The sequence below is a fragment of the Aquarana catesbeiana genome, linkage group LG11 (genome assembly GCF_042186555.1).
Source record: "Aquarana catesbeiana isolate 2022-GZ linkage group LG11, ASM4218655v1, whole genome shotgun sequence".
Classification (NCBI taxonomy): domain Eukaryota; kingdom Metazoa; phylum Chordata; class Amphibia; order Anura; family Ranidae; genus Aquarana; species Aquarana catesbeiana.
The window spans coordinates 237976237-237991798 of record NC_133334.1 but is presented as its reverse complement, the minus strand read 5'-3'; the positions used below and the strand labels follow the sequence as shown (position 1 = coordinate 237991798).

General features: G+C 45.6%; 1 protein-coding gene across 1 annotated transcript in view; it reads right to left on the bottom strand.

Annotated features, from left to right (window-relative positions):
* LOC141111750 (uncharacterized) overlaps positions 1-15562 on the bottom strand; it is an 82046-nt gene that overhangs the window by 46291 nt on the left and 20193 nt on the right. The window lies entirely within an intron of this gene.

Sequence of the window (15562 nt, the reverse complement as noted above, 5' to 3'; positions counted from 1 at the left end):
GTTTGACTTTAAATGATGTCCATGTAACCAGTGACCACGTGTACATTGCATTTTTCAATGGTTATGGTTAAGGCAAAGCCCCTTCCCACCCCCCCCCCCCCCCCCCCCATGTTGGGGGTATGTGACCTGGTATGGTTCAGTAGGGGCAGGAGCTGCTCTATTATCTCCCATCTTTCCTGGCCTACCAGTCTGCATGTTGGGATAACATCCGCCTTCGGGATTTGGATGCCAGGACATGTCTCTAAATGCACATTAAGACCCTTTTCACACTGGGGCGCTTTGCAGGTGCTACAGCGCTAAAAATAGAGCCTGCAAAGCGCCCTGAAAGAGCCACTGCTGTGTCTCCAATGTGAAAGCCCCGAGGGCTTTCACACTGGAGCGGTGCACTGGCAGGACGGTAAAAAGTCCTGCTAGCAGCATCTTTGGAGCGGTGTATGCACCGCTCCTTCACCACTCCTGCTCATTGAAATCAATAGGGCAGCGCGACTATAACGCCGGCATAACGCTGCTGCAGCAGCGCTTTGCGGTGGTTTTAACCCTTTCTCGGGCGCTAGCAGGATGGTAAAACCGCCCCGCTAGCGGCCGAATATTGCCGCTAAAAGGACGGTAATAGCTAAGTTTTACCGCCGGCGCCCGCACCGCCCCGCTGTGAAAGGGCTCTTAGTATATACCATCTGTATACTTGCAACTACCTCCTCATCAGGATGATGCCCACCTTTGGCCTCAGTGTCTCTGGCTGTCTGATGCCCTTTTGGAAAGCCGGCACATTTCAAATTTGACTCTGGTTCTTTGTACAATGATAATATACAGTGATGAGATCAGCCTTTTTGTACAATCAATGCAGTGAAGCCTGGAGACACAGTCCTTTCTATGTTTTTTTGTTTTTAATAGTTCTATGGAATGTTTCAATTGTGACACCACCAAATATATGATTGACCTCCTCATAACACCCCTGAAGAAGGAGATATTGAAACTCTGAAACGTGTCGGGTGAAATAAGAGGATTTCATGAACGTGGTGTTTCTGTACACAGATATGTAACCATTCCATTTGCATTGTGTTTTTATTCTGATGTAATATGTTTAAATAAACTATACTTTTCAATAATTTACCACTGCAGTGCCTTTTAGGGGTTATTTTCTTTATGTAATGCATTTACTGCATGCACATCTTTGATAAGCCATCTGAAGTTTGACTTTAAATGATGTCCATGTAGCCACGTGTACATTGCATTTGTCAATGGTTATGGTTAAGGCAAAGCCCTCGCCCACCCCCCGTGTTGGGGGCATGTGACCTGGTATGGTTGATCCCATCTTTCCTGGCCTACCGGGCTGCATGTTGGGATAAGGGCCTGGTATGGATTTTGGGGGGGGCTCCACACCATTTTTTTTTCTTTTTGATGTGAGGTTTCCCATAAAATTCACACCTGAACAAAGGGCCTGGTATGGGTTTTAGGGGGGGACCCAACACATTCTTTTTTTTTTTTTGCTTTTTTTTGGTGTGGGGTCCCCTTCAAAAACCATACCAGAAGGGCCTGGTATGGATTGGGGAGGGAACCCCCACACCGTTTCTTTTTCTTTAAACTTTTTTATGGCGGCTCTTTTGTTTATATTCTGCTGTCAGTGGAGAATCCCCCACTTACAGCAGGGATGAGTTGCAGTAGTAACATTAAAAAAGTATCAAAAATGAGTCGCACTGCAGCTGCTCCACAAAATCGCATTTAAAATATGATCAAAGTAACCCTGCACTAGTGTGAACCTAGCCCTACTAAGCTCTGGGGGAAATGAGCCGATTTGCCTTTAGTAAATCAACCCCATTGTGTGCCAGAAACAAGTAAACAAAGTGTACCCTGTTCCATAAGATCCAGTTCAAAAAGCAGAACTAAATTCTAGTATGCACTGCATACTAGTACATTAAGACAGACTAACCTGCAAACAGTGCCCCCCCCAGCACTGCACTCTCATAGCTCCCTCTGGTCCCTGGAGCTTCCATCTTTGCCCGGTCTTCTCCAAGGTTCCACACCGGAGTAACCTCCCCACACCAGATTACATTACCACTTGTGGGTGGGTGCAGTTTGGTGCTGCGCCAAAAATTCACACACAGTCCAAGTGCAATTTGAAGAACTTGTACAGTGGAACCTCAGATTGCGAGTAAAACGGTTAATGAGCGTTTCGCAATACGAGCACTGTATTTTTAAAAATCGTAACTCGGTTTGCGAGTGTTGTCTCGCAAAACGAGCACGATACAGGCCAAAGCGGTGTGCAGTACCGCTTTTAGCCTGAGGTGGGGGGGGCGCCAGAGCTGAGCAGATTCGAACGTCATGTTCCGAAATGCACGGAAAGGCCCGAGTACAGCACAGCTGACCTCGGCAAATCTTGGGTAGGAAGTCTTTCCGAGGTTTGCCGAGGTCAGCCGAAGTGTCCTCGGGCCTTTTCGACCGTTTCCGAGGCTCTCCGGCGCCCCCCCCCCACCTCTGCCCGCATGCGGTATTGCATCCCAATGCAATGCTGGACAAATTATTTTTATTTCCATTGACTTCAATGGGAAAACTCACTTTGATATGTGAGTACTTTGGATTACAAGCATACTCCTGGAACGGATTATGCTCGTAATCCGAGGTTCCACTGTATTGTAGTAAAGGCGTCTGTCCGGAGGGGCAGAATGCAGCCTGGCAATCCTGTACCCAAATGGGAAGATGCCCAAGAGATGGTAAGCCCTAATCTTTGCCTTCTCGTCTGGAACATTTCCCTGTTGTTAACACTGTCCCTGACAGAAAGGTATCCTGTCCCTACACTACCCACAAACGAATGCTTGCCAAACCTGGGAGCCAGGGCCCAAAATATGCTCTGCCTGACCCAAGATGGCTGCCAGAATGACATGGGGCAGCAGCATCCATTTGGATAGCTTCCCCAGTGACCCTTGAAACCATAGAGGAACCATGTTCCTGTTGACTTCCTCTCCCTCTGCTATGCCGTGGCAGTTGAGCGCCACTTGCCCACGTGGAGAAAGAAGACAGCACCTGCCTACTTGCTGACAGGCAGGGGCGACCTGCCTGTCAGGGTTTTTTTTTTTTTTAAATTTGGACTTTGCTACCACTTTAAGGCAGGGTCCTTACAAGAACATATGCAAAAATAGGTCCACAGGCATCCAATGAAGGGGTCCTAAGAAGAATGGGATCAGATTTCAGAAGGTGTTTGGATATATACGAGAAAGTTGTAGGACTTTAGCTGCTGATTATCCATTTTCTAAGGAGATGCTCGAAGAAGAAGCTGCTGCTGCACAGACAGACACAAAGAAAAACTATGTTTTGGGCTCGTTATCATTGATGGGTGTCCATGCTGTTTACATCTTTGAATTCATTAAAGTTACATGAGGAAGGGAAATCTGTTGAAAGGTAAAATGATTGGCACGATTTTGATGTCCGCAGCTGGGAGCCAGAAAAAATCTGGATAACTGGCTGACAAATCTTTCATGCGTCCATCTATGTGCGTGTTTGTAGAAACACATTGTTGACATGCTAAGCATGACACCTATGTATCAATCAAACGGCGGCTTCAGATCCAGTACCTAAAACTGGCTTCTAATGGCCTTTAAAGTGGCCCTGTCACCTACATACAGCAGACTATTAGAACCTCAACTAAAAAGAAAGAAGAGGAGATACACTGACAGCATTTTACAGCATAGATGTCAACAGTCCTTCGTTTTCAGAGAGATTTTCTGGTTTTGAAGATATGTCCCGGAAAGTATTTTTTAACTGGGAAATATCCCCAGTTTTCTAGTTTGTATTATAATTGTCATTGGATTCCTTGCTTTATTTATGTTAAGTTCACTGCAGAGTATTGGGCTTATTAAAGAATAATTGCAGGCATCAGCATGTTATACATACAGTATATTGTCAAAAGTATTGGGACGCCTGCCTTTACACACATGAACTTTAATGGCATCCCAGGCTTAGTCCGTAGGGTTCAATATTGAGTTGGGCCACTCTTTGGAGCTATAACAGCTTCAACTCTTCTGGGAAGGCTGTCCACAAGGTTTAGGTGTGTCTATAGGAATGTTGGACCATTCTTCCTGAAGCACATTTGTGAAGTCAGGCACTGATGTTGGATGAGAAGGCCTGGCTCGCAGTCTCCGCTCTAATTTATCCCAAAGGTGTTCTGTCAGGTTGAGGTCAGAACTCTGTGCAGGCCAGTCATGTTCCTCCACCCCAAACATGCTGATCCATGTCTTTATGGACCTTGCTTTGCACTGGTCCAAATCATTTGGCGGAGGGGGGATTATGGTGTGGGGTTGTTTTTCAGGGGTTGGGCTTGGCCCCTTAGTTCCAGTGAAGAGAACTCTTAAGGCGTCAGTATACCAAGACATTTTGGACAATTTGATGCTCCCAACTTTTGGGGATGGCCCCTTCCTGTTCCAATATGACACTGCTAGCCAGGCCTAAATTTTTTTTTATTCTACAATTGTATTTACCATATTGCAATTTTTTAAAAAGGGGTGCTTTTTTACCTACTTAGACACCTTTCACACTAGAGGCATTTTTCAGGCACTACAGCGCTAAAAATAGCGCCTACATAGCGCCTGAAAAAAGCCTCAGCTGCAAACCCAGTGTGAAAGCCTGAGTGCTTTCACACTAGGGCGCTGCGCTGGCAGCACGTCATAAAAAGTCCTGCCAGCAGCTTCTTTGCAGCGGTGTAGGAGCACTGAATACACCGCTCCTCCCCATTGAAATCAATGGGTCAGCGCTGCCATATCGCTGGCAAAGTGCAGCTGCAGCGGCATTTTGCGGATTTAACCCCTTTTTGGCCGCTAGCGGGGGGTTAAAACTGGCCCGCTAGTGGCCGAATATTGCCGCTAAAGCAACGGGAAAGCAGCGCTAAAAATAGCGCCGCTTTACCGCTGACGCCCGGGGTGGCTCAGTGTGAAAGGGGTCTTATATTTTTATAGCAGTATGAAAACCCAAAATATAAATTGAATATGTATATATGGGAAACTCTGCACCTAGGTGAGAGTGTAATATAACACAGCAGCTAGCACTAAGAGTTATGATACCAACCCTAAAATAAATAATAAAAAAAAGTGCAGAGGTATAAATTAAAATGTATATGTAGCACCCTCTAGCTAGGTAGGTGCTAAAGTGAAGATTTTTCTGAGAGTAGGAAAATTTAGCTGGTGGCTAGGCCTGTTTGTTTTCATTCTGGGCTGGGAATGGCTCAGGGCAGGGCTAAGTGACTCACAAGTAGCATCACTGTCACCTCCCTCTTCCTTCTAGAAAGTGCTGGAAGGAGAGAAGGGGAAGAGAGGTGGAGCTGCCTGGGGTATCTTGAGGAGCCTTGACCAATTTCCAACTTAGATTGGCAGGGGGCAGGTCTCCTTAAATACCTGGGGTCAGCCCAGCTGGGGAGGAGTTGTCAGGAGGAAGAACTGGAATGAGAGAGTGCAGAGCCTGTTGCGGCCCACAGGGAGCTCCCCAGTCTGGGGGCGGGGGCAGGGGGTGACCCTGGGCTGAGGCTCGAGTGCATCCAGCTGGAGTAAAGAGATCCTGGAAGGAGAGGCACATGAGAGAGCAAGTAAGAGTACAGCGGGAGAGAACACACTTCTAAGGGTCTCCAGGGAGGACAACTGGTAGCAGCCAGGAGGAGAACTGGGAGATTGCAGTTTGAGAGATGGGTGCAGAACCAGTAGAGAGAGGACTGTGGAGAACGGCAGTGGAAAGAGGTCTTTGCAGCCAGGCTGGCTGGCAGGGCCTGAAGAGAGCTATCTGGAAGTAGTAGCTGAATAGAGGACAGCTAGCACCTGAACTATTCTACACCACAAGGGGCCCGGGTTCCTTGCCCACAAAAGGCATTTCACTGAGGCCTGGCTGAAGTAGAGTCAGGCCTAACCATGCTGTGCTAGCTAGTCTGAAGGAGTGAGTCTGCAGCAAGTGAAGTGCTGGAGGAGTGGAGGATAAAAGGTCTTAAAGGGGTTGTAAAAGGTAAAAATTTTTTCACCTTAATGCATTATATGCATTAAGGTGAAAAAACTTTTGACAATACCGCCGCCCCCAGCCCCCCCGTTTTACTTACCTGACACCTCGAATCTCCGCTGCTCGTTCCCGTCATCTCTATTGCAGCTCAGCCTGGTCGCTGATTGGCTGCAGTGGATGGATTGAAAGCAGCGCAGCCATTGGCTCGCGCTGCTGTCAATCACATCCGATGACGCGGCGCGCCGGGGGGCGGGGCCGAGTGATACAGTGAGCGGCTATAGCCGCCGGCTGTATCACGGGAGCGCGCCCGCAACAACTAACCACCATGCGAGGGAGCTCGCATTAAGGTGGTTATTTCTTGCGGGGAGGAGCTGAAACAGCCGCCGAGGGACCCCAGAAGAGCAGGTTCGGGGCCACTCTGTGCAGAACGAGCTGCACAGTGAAGGTAAGTATAACATGTTAGTTATTTTTTAAAAAAAATAAAATTACCTTTACAACCCCTTTAAGCAAGATTTGTGCTGGAGAGAAGACTGAAGTGTATACTGGAAGTATCTATAGAAGTCCCAAGCAAGTTGCACTGAATTTCCTGGGCATCCCATAATCTTCTATTTCCCATCCAAGTTTAATCCCCTCAATAAAAAACAAAGCTTATGGACTGTTCTATGTCTCTGAGTGACTGAGAAATGATGGATGTCGGGCCGGGCAGGGTGACAGGTGAACCACTACATTCAGCAACCCCTACAGGGTCTTGGCTACATGTATAAAAAACACTATATAAAAATATTTCTTTTTTTAATATGTGCAAACATTAAAAAGAATATGGGATATGCATATTAAACCACCAAAAAAACAAAATGCAAACAATAGTGACATATAAGAAGTATAATAAAAGAGTCCATCAAACACAAAAGTTCTATATGGTCGCGATCTTTCCGGAGCCTGGACCGGCTCTGTGACATCAGCTGACAGCTGAAAATGGGTCACAGGAGTGCAGAACGATGAGCTTTGGTTGTACTTCTCCTCTAACCGCTTGCCGACCAGCCGCCGCAGTTGTACTGCGGCAACATGGCTCAGCTGCGCGAATCGCCATTATGTTACGTCGCTCCCTCTGGTGGCCACTAGGGGCCGGCAGCTTGCCCCAGGAGCAAAGGTGAGTGCCCGGCGGTCTTGATGACCGCCGGGCTCCCGAGAAAGCTTGTAACATGGCGAGAACCGGGATCTCTGTAAACACAGAGATTCCGGTTCTCTGAAGGGAGAAGTGACAGATCATCTGTTCATACAAAGTATGTACAGCGATCTGTCATCTCCCCTAGTCAGTCCCATCCTCCCTTCAGTTAGAACACATACTAGGGAACACAATAAACCCCTTGATCGCCCCCTAGTGTTAACCCCTTCACTGCCAGTGATATTTATACAGTAATCAATGCATTCTTATAGCACTGATCACTGTATTAATGCCAGTGGTCCCAAAAATGTGTCAAAATTGTCCGATGTGTCCGCCATAATGTCGCAGTCCCAATAAAAATCACAGATCACCGCCATTACTAGTAAAAAAAAAAAATAATAATAATAAAAATGCTATAAATCTATCCCCTATTTTGTAGACGCTATAACTTTTGCGCAAACCAATCAATATACGCTTATTGTGATTTTTATTACCAAAAATATGTAGAAGAATACATATCGGCCTAAACTGAGAAAAAATGTGCTTTTTTAAAAAAAAAATGGGGATATTTATTATAGCAAAAAGTACAAAATATTGTGGTTTTTTTTCAAAATTGTCAGTCTTTTTTTGTTTATAGCGCAAAAAATAAAAACCGCAGAGATGATCAAATACCACCGAAAGAAAGCTCTATTTGTGGGGAAAAAAATGTCAATTTTGTTTGGGTACAACGTCGCACGACCACGCAATTGTAAGTTAAAGCAATGGAGTGCTGAATTGCAAAAAGTGCTCTGGTCAGGAAGGGGGTAAAATTCTTCCGGGGCCGAAGCGGTTAATATTGCTACTTACCAATTCTTACATGTGGTGGCTGTGATCATTTTCTTTTTTTAGGCTTTCTTTTCTTTTTCTCTCACCTGGTGATTAACAGTTTCAAAAAACAATTACATTCCCGACACGTATCGGGAATGTAAGTGTCACATTTGGTTGTGCTCTCAACCAAACTGTCAAATCATCAAATGGCTGGCGGGAAAACTGATCACATGTGCAGCATCATGTCAGTTTCCATTTTGACAGATCAAGCTGTCCAACAAAAGTGACAGTTATAATTCTGGAACAAACCATTTTACACTGACAGGGGTGCTTACAATGGTCAGCTTTTATTCATTTATGTAAAACCTTTATCCCCAAAGGAAAAAAAACTAAATCTGCTTGTGTAACACTACCCTCTCCCCAGACTGACAATGTTGCCATCCAAAGGTGTCTCTGTCACTCTTTCATATATAATGGAAACACCATAAACCCCTGTATACAGCCAATGGCAGAGAGCGCTGATCGGAGTGTTCTGGTGAAGGGGCTGTCCCCCTGTTAGAACACAATAACTCAGCAGGGGAGATCGCTGTATTAATATTGGATCGTTAGTACAGAAAAAAAAAACTGTTAGTGTGTACCCAGCTTTAGGCCCCTTTCACAGGGGCAGATTCTGTGTGTAATCAGCAAAGGGAAGGCTCACAGATCCCCTGCTGATCGGAGCAGAGCAGGCAGATGACACATCCGTGTCCTCTCAGTTTCTGCAAAGGAGACACGGATAGAGCCTGCTTTGCTTTATGGGCGGTTGGGAGTAAATAGTCTCTGCCTATCCATTTACACCAGACTGACCTCCGATATTCCTGTCCATATGGATGCATGCAGACCTGCCCCTGTTGAAGACTTTTTAGTTGAAACACGTAGGGCCAGCACCTCTAGCTTCCCACATTGCCATTTTATCTATTTTTGTGATCACTTTTTATATATTTTTATATATGGTATTTTATTCCAATAAATCCCATTTTGGTTGACCTGCACCATGTGGAGTTCCCCTTTTTTCCTTTTTCCCATGCTCGAGTGTTGATGACCATCCCTGGACCATCTCCTTCTTGGAACGGTTGTTGTGACTGACAGCCTTGGAATTCTCGTTTGGGACCATCTTTTAATCTTGTGTCCATTGGAGTCTGCGGCTTGCAGGATACCGTCGAGTCCCGGCATCACCTCACCATTGGAGATCTAGTGTCTCAAAGCCTTTTTGACGCACTGCTGTATGGTATGTGCGTCCAACTGATCTGGTAAGGGTACCCACCTTTTCTAATTCAATGTCTTTCATGCCTTTTGGTACTTCTTCTTTGATTGAAGATTGAAGAGAAAGTTCCCCAATTATTGGATACCTCACATGTGGACTTTCACTATTTTTGAAGTTTATTTTGCTGTCACATATTTACCTCACATGTTGACTTTTTGTTTTGTTTTTTTGCTGCTATTATTCCGTAATTTTTTATATTTCTGTCACATATTTACTTTATATTTTTATGTATTCACTTTGCCCATGCACCTGAGGTGTTTTGGATTCACATATATACATATACACATTGTTTTTTGGTCACTTTGATAGGAATATTTAGCGCTACACTTATTTTTTATAGTAAATAGTCACCGCCTGTCCACCTGACTGCCCTCCGATCCTACTGTCCATATGGATGCATACAGACATCGCAAGTCTCCCACATTTCTGCTGCGGCTCCCGGACACCTGCAAGCGCCTCCCGATATCTCGGGAATGATCGGTGTGGCGGGGACAGCTGTGAACACCGATCTCCCTGTATAGCTTTTCAGCTAACAGCCGCTTCTCCTTCTCTCCCTCCCATGGCTGTTGGCTAAAAAGCAATACAAGGAGATCGGTGTTCACAGCAGTTCCCCGCCGCACCAATTATTCCCAGCTGCCCCCTGTGTGCTCCTCCTCCAGCCGCTCCTCTGGTCCCCTCCGTGTCCTCCTCACCCCCCCTGTTCTCCTCCTGCCCCCCTCCATGTCCCACAGCCGGCTCCCCTCTTCTCCTCTCCCACCGGCTGCTGGAGGAGATCTGTCAGAATGGAGAGCGAAGGAAGGGACCAGTAAATATGTAATTTACCAGCCCCTTCCTTTTCTGAATGGGACATAGAGAGCGCTTGTTAAATTCTCAAAAAAAAACAAAAACAAAAAAAAATATTGACACCACCACCCCCGCCCTACCAACACTGTCCACTGTCCCAACCCCCTCCCCCAAAAAGCATTGTGAAAAAATTTTTAAATCATTAACTTGTAAAAAAATCAATACGTAAAAACAAAAAACTAACATGACATCACAACATCACAACAACTAACATGACATCATCTACTGCCACATACCCAGCATACCCAAAAGCACCTTAAAAAATGTATTTAAAAAAAATGTTGCCACGAGGGGGTGGTTGTACGGGTGCGGAGCGCCACCTCCCTGAAATGAGTTGTTGCAGGTTGGGATGTCTGTGCATGGACCATCCCATCAAGTCCACCTGAAAAACTGATAAGCGGACCTGACCAAATCACCTGTGTGAAAGTGGCCTAAGGCTGCTCCCACACTGGAGCGGGTGGGCGTTGACGGCAAAATGCCGCTACTTTTAGCTGCGCTTTACCGTCATTTTAGCGGCACTATTCCACCGCTAGCGGGCGCTTTTAACCCCCGCTAGCGACCGATGAAGGGGTTAAATGCCCCGTATAATGCCGCTGCCGAAGCGCTTTGCAGGCACTTCAGCAGCGGCGGTGCCTATTCATTTCAATGGGCAGAAGCGGTGGAGGAGCCGCTCCTTCACCGCTCCTTCACCGCTCCAAAGATGCTGCTTGCAGGACTTTTTTTAACGTCCTTCCAGCGCATCGCCTCAGTGTGAAAGCATTCGGACGGTTTTTCAGGCGCTTTACAGGCGCTATTTTTAGCCCCAAAGCGCCTGAAAAACGCCTCATTGTGAAAGGGGTCTAACACAGAAAGTACTGTATGTTACTGTCCAGATCACCAAGTAAAAATGATTGAAAAAAAGCCTAAAAGAGTAAACGAATGCAGCCATCACATCTAAGGATTGGTAAGTTGCAACATAATGTATAACTATTTGATCTTGGGTTTAATCAGTGGCATTGCTAGGGGGTGGCTTTTGGGGCTATAGCCCCGAATCTGGGGCCCATAACCCAGAGTCTCTGCAGGGGTCCTCAAGGGGAGGGGAGGCTCTCTGGGGATCCTGATGTAAGTGGGGGGCTCTCTGGGGACCCTGATTTTAAGGGGGAGGCTATCTGGGGACCCTGATTTAAGGGGGGGCTCTCTGTGGACCCTAATGTAAGGGGGGCTCTCTGGGAACCCTGATGTAAGTGGGGGACTCTCTGGGGACCCTGATGTAAGGGGGGCTCTCTGGGGACCCTGATGCCAGTGGGGGGGCTCTCTGGGGACTCTGATGTAAGGAGGAGGCTCTCTGGGGACTCTGATGTAAGAGGGGGGGGCTCTCTGGGGACTCTGATGTAAGGAGGAGGCTCTCTGGAGACCCTGATGTAAGAGGGGGGGGCTCTCTGGGGACCCTGATGTAAGGGGGGCTCTCTGGGGACCCTGATGCCAGTGGGGGGGCTCTCTGGGGATATATACACACACACACGCGTATATTACTGTATATACATGTGTATGCCCGCCCAAGCGTATGACTTTCTTTACTACGCTGGTATGGGCTCTAGCCCCAGATCTTATGTAGACCTAGCAACGCCCCTGGGTTTAATACTGCTTTATATTTAATACGCTCAAAGATCATTCATTTTTTATGGCTGTACTTGCCCACACAATTGCACATGCAATGGATTGAACCAGAAAGCTATATTTTGTGTATGTGAAAGCAAAGTGGCAGTGTCAACTTGCTTCTAGTAAATCAGGCTCTTGGACTCTGAACAGCTTACTGGAGTTATATAACTATTTTCAACAGCGATCTGTCATCAGAGAGCCAGGCATTAGCAACAGTGCAGACAGCGGAGACGTGGCTGTGGTATATTTCACTCTTCAGCTAATGAGGACACCAGCCCTGGAACGGAAGAGAACCCTCTCGTTTCCCTTTCATTATCAAATATGTCGAGTAGGAAGCAGCTGTCTTCCTGCTTGTCGAGAGGTAGACAATTGTACCACGCATAGTGAGTAAACACACTCACACTCAGGAGTCAGGTGGGGAAGATGGTAATTATGTCTGGCAGATAATCTGCTCCAACAATATCACAAATCCAGCCATCCAAAATAAACGTTTGGGTGAATTTCACTTGAAATACATGAACTGCAGACGGGTCATTTCTACAATATCTTATCAAAACACAACCTAAAGTGTGCAGGAACAAGCAACGCTTCGCATCACATATACTACAGAGTCTGTTCAATAAAGAAAACCTGTCATGAAAGAAATATGTAGGCAGCTATTGTGGTCTCTTCTCCTGGAAGTGGTAGTTGCACAGCTAACAAGCAGATGCTTTGTCTTTAATAAACACTTCTCTGGAAAAAGTATATATTGTATTCAGACTATTTGGCAAATTTAAGGTGCATTTTAAAGGGGTGGCGCTCTACCGAAGCGGCAATGCAGAAGGTGAAAGAAGTTGTGAGGAACTTGACTCCACTATGACTTCCTGCAGTCACAAGTAGACAGGCGTCCGATTGGGCGCTGGTGCCCCATGTGACTGCAGCAGCCATCTTGGGTCAGGTATAGTCAATTAGGGATTGGAGGTCATAAGTTGGGGGGCGGTCAGGAAGGCTGTACAGTGCCTCATGATTTCTAACAGCAGCCATGGCTCCAGCTCTACTCCAGCTTCAATAACCCCACCTCCAGAAACCCAGCTGCAGTTCTATTCTAGCTTTAGTAACTCAAGCTCCAGCTCTACTCCAGTTCAAATAACCAAGCCCAAGCTCTTCTTCCAGCTCCAGTAGTCCAGCTCTGCTCCAAGTAAACCAGCCATACATTTTTTCCTGGAATTTAACTTTAACTCTGCTACAACTCCAACAACCTAACTCCAAGTCTACGCCAGTTCCATCAACCAGTTATAGCTTTTTTACAACAACCTTGGTCCAGCTTTACTCCAGATGTTCTCTAGCTCTATCAACCAGCTCCAGCTTTGCTCCAGCTCTAGCAACCTGTTCCAGCTCCAAGATCTAGCAACCCAGCTCAACCACTACTCCATCTCCCACTCTACTCCAAATCCAGTAACCCATATGCAGAAACCCAGCTCCAGCTCCAGCAACCCTATACAGCCTAGCCTATACAGTCTTGTACTTAAATGATTCAAATTGTGGTGCCTGATGTTGGGTTTTGTGATAACTTGTAAAGAAATTAATTAATTGGAATATGATAGAGGAGTCAAATGGTTTAACAAGAATACAACCTAAGCTTTATTTCCACAAACATAGCTTAAAGCAGTGGTCTGCATTATATATATCAATAATGAAAAAGCAAATTGAATCAATGAGGGTTATTGTAAATATAAAATCAAGAGAATATACTGTGTATATATATATATATATATATATATATATATATATATATATATATATATATATATATACACACATATATACACACACGCATTACCCTCTTCAAATGTTTGTATAGCACTTGCATTTCATTATTTTGTTCAAAAGCCCAAAACTCCTAAACATCCAGTAGCAGACAATGGAAAACGAGAGTCAAAATTTCCTTTCTGATCCCCAAGTGAGGATTATGGGGAACCCTCGCATTATCTGTCTGTGCATGAATAAATAATTAGAGAATACCGGAGATATTCAAGAGGGTTTTAACTCGGAATTTGTGATGGGTTAAGCAGCATAAAAGGTTTAACCGCTCCGCAGCCAGAAATACCAGAGACACAGAAATGCCAGTCATCTTACACCTGCAGGAACTGGCAGCCTGCCCACCACCAACAATTAGCTGCTCGCTTTTTGGGTCTGTGTTTTTTTTATTAAAATCAATGAGTCTCATAAGGTTACACACCATTATGTGATACAATGAGACCAGAAGTCGCGGCATGGAATCAAAGCACTCACCATTTTCAGGGAAGAGATTGCATGTAGAGATTATTTGTACTCTACACTGTGTTCTTTACTGTGATCTGTAAAAGCATCTAAAGATCTATAGATCCATATTTATCTGTAAAAAATAACATACTTACACTTTTAATGTAAGAAAGTTTTTTATTAAGTATAAATACATTTGAATGGGCTTAAAGCAGTATTAGCCCCTGTTCACACCCGTGCGACTTGTCATGTGACATGAGTTCCAAATCGCATTACAAGTTGCACCCCATTTCCGGCAATAGAATCATTTATATCGCCACAACTCATGTCGCAGTGATTATGAAAATAGTTCCTGCACTGTATTTTACTGATTTTATTGCGACTGAAGTAGCTTGATTTTAAAGACGTACCGGTGTGAACAGGGCCTTAAACCCAAAAGCAAGCATTTTATAATGCAGCTTACCAATGCTTAAATGTAGTGGCTACATTTGTTTCCCTTTTCTAGCCTTTTTTTCACTTTTATTTTCACCTGGTGATCTTGCCAGTAAGTCTATTATTTTTTAATTGCCTTTACCAGACCAAGTTGTCCAGCACAAATGGCAGTTAGAGGGTAAGACAAGCCATTTCAAGTGGTAGTAAAGACGGCTTTTTGATTTATACCTACAGGTAACCCTATAATAAGGCTTACCTGTAGGTACAGTAAATATCTCCTAAACATGCACCAGTTATAAGATCTTTACCGTAGTAGCATTCAGAGCTCTATACCACATCATGCGTCGCAGTGACGTCACCGAGGCTCAGCCATTCAAATGGCTGAAGCCTGCGAACCCAGAAGGAAGACCAGGCAAAAATGGAAGCCCAAACAGCGGTGACAGTGCCCTGCTGGAGGGCTTAGTTTTAAGTGAAGTATGTCATAATATTGTAGGCAGGTACAATCTGCTGCCTCCACTGCAGGTGGTGCTAAACCGCTGTGGTAATGCAGAAGGAGAGGAAGTCGTGCGGAACAGGGTTCCTCTATGGTTTCCAAGAGTCACTGGGGCAGCAATCCGATCAGATGCTGGCCACCCATGTGGTTCTGGTGGCCATCTTAGGTGTGACAGAGTCTTTTAAAGGCCCTGGCACTTGGGTTTGGCGCGTTTTATGCGAGTGGGCACTGTAGGGAAAAGTAGCAATAGGGAACGGTTCCTGACAAGGAGGAAATGTGTAGGGCATCTCTCTGGATGCCTTCCTGATTGGGCACGAGACGACCGCATTCCGTCCCCTCTCAACAGATGCTGTCGGTTCGGCTGGAAGCTGCTTCTTCATGTTATTGAAAACCGTGAGTGTGCCCTGCTGGGTAGCCATCCCACCTAGTCTATTGTGAACTGTTACTGCATTTCTTCAATACAAATTTTATATTGCACCTAACTGTGTGAATTATTGCCACGGCTTCATGCTGCACCCCACCTACAATGTGCTAGTATGCGGTGCAGCAGTTGATCTGAGGACTGAAGTGCATGTGGGATAATTTGAGATCCGAAATGTTTGGTTTGGGCCTGATCTGAGATATGGGTTTGGGTTGATCTGAGGTCTGAAGCTTCAGCAATTGGGGCTGATCTGAG